This window comes from Rosa chinensis, chromosome 6 (assembly GCF_002994745.2).
Source record: "Rosa chinensis cultivar Old Blush chromosome 6, RchiOBHm-V2, whole genome shotgun sequence".
Lineage (NCBI taxonomy): Eukaryota > Viridiplantae > Streptophyta > Magnoliopsida > Rosales > Rosaceae > Rosa > Rosa chinensis.
Genome location: NC_037093.1, coordinates 58,883,908 through 58,886,047, shown reverse-complemented (window position 1 = coordinate 58,886,047; position 2,140 = coordinate 58,883,908).

Sequence of the window (2,140 nt, the reverse complement as noted above, 5' to 3'; positions counted from 1 at the left end):
TATTTTTTTCTAATCTACACCCTATCTACCTAACAATTTAACCTCCTATCTAGCATAAACCTTACAAAACAAAACACAAATCACAAATACTTATTGAGAAGAAATTAACCTACACCGAATCAGATGTGCATACCTATTCAGATACCTAAAATTTGAGTATCTACCTAATATTACAATTGAGTATTATAAATAATGTAACATCCCGAACCTAAATTCACCGGTTTACTAGTCATTGGGACGGTAAACGACCTTTACTTTCACTTTTACTTTCGGTTTAGTACTTTTAGTGGCCCTAAAAGTTGACTTTTTGTTCGGGTCAAAATTTGAGAAAATGTTCTTCATGGAAGTTGTAGAGGACGTTAAACCGAGCGCGTGCATTTGTAGTACGTAAAAATCGGAGCTCGTATGCGAGAGTTATGGCCAAGAATGTGAAGTTACTGTTCATGGTAATTTTTGATTAAAATAGAAATTTACCCAGGGTAGGTTTCCATTTCCGGAAACCCACCCCAGCTCTTTCTCTCTCCTCCCCCCCGAGCTCTCTCTTCTCCGGTTCGACCATTTTCCCTCTCCCTCCTATTTCCGGCGATTCCGGCCACCAACCGGCGTGCCACCGGTCACCAGAGGAGCGCCTCCTCCCTCCGAGCACCCTAGCAACCTTGGTTTTCCACGATTTGGCCGGAAAACCACGGATCGAAGGAAAAACTCCTCCGGCTGCAGTTTGAAGCTTTTGCCGATTTCCGGCGATTCCGGCCACCTCCGGTCCCCATCTCGCCGTCGAAGGTTCGGTTTTCATCACTGATCATTTCCCCTATGGCCTTGTATCACGATTTGTTGTGTAGATGCCGAATCGACGAATTGAAATTCTAGGGTTCTTGAGGATTTCTGGGTTTTTGTTCATTGATCGATTTCGGCCATTTTTAATTGTTATTTGGGAATGTTGTAGTTGAGAAGTTGAATCAGTGTGTTGAGAAGGTGCTACTGCCAAATTTTGGTGGCCATCGGAGATGGTGGCGGCGGCGCCGCCACTGTGGGCGGCGGTAGCGGCGGCTAGGGTAGTTTATAAATTTCAATTTTTAGCTAGTTAAATTCTATAATTATCATAGAGCTTATATATGAAGTTTGGTGAATTTTGGAGGAGTTTGGAATTGTTTGTGAATTTTTGAAGTTTGGAGTTTTGTGGTGGAATTATGGGAAATCCGGCCGTCGGATTTCCCTCGTTTTCATTATGGAATATGTAAATTGAGGAATTAGAATTGTGGAAGAGATTTGGGTTGAATTTGAGAAGTATTGGAGATAGGGATTTTCGGATTTCGTTTAAGTTCGTAATTATTTTATCGGATTGCCGTTTACGGAAATATAATTGTGTACAGGGCAATGTCGCGAGCTACGGTTAGATGAAGGAACTCGTTTGCGTGGTTGCCAATAGTACTGTGAGTGGACGTTTGTTTTAAATAAGTGATGCATGCATTTATTTATTAAAGCTTGTTCTATTTTATTAACGTATTTTCCGAGCATATAAAGATAATTGCGAATTATCTCATGGATTTACTTTTAAATAATGATTCTCATGAAGTATTTATGTTTTATACCGGTTGTGAGTTTTGGTTATGAAGATGTTATGCTCGGATTCGAATTTATAATTGATGTTGATTTTCGACGAATTGACTTTCGATGTGATTTTCGAGATTTATACTGTTTATATTATCTTTATAATCGTCGATTTGAGATTTCTGAAAGATTTTCGAAATGGGATTTCGATGGAATAAATTCTTGTTTATTTATTCGATTTTTGGCATTGGGAATGCCTCATTGACAATCTACCTATTTATTTCTTTAGCGTGTGGGACACGCTGTTAATTTATACGGCTTTATACGTATTTCCGAGTACGGTTGGGAATCGTACCCGTGTTTTCTTTATACGTGGGACATGGGGAAGCTTTAAGGATTTATCAGTTTTTAACCACCATACCCAGGGTCGTTATATATATATTATATTGCTAGCTAGCCTATTAGTACTCCTCCCTGCTTACTATGTGTTTGTGGGCGAGTAAGAGCAGAGCATGGGATGCTCCAGAGTGTGGGACACTCCGACCCGAGCCTGGGAGGCTCCCTTATTTCGTATGGTGAAACTTCTTCCCCA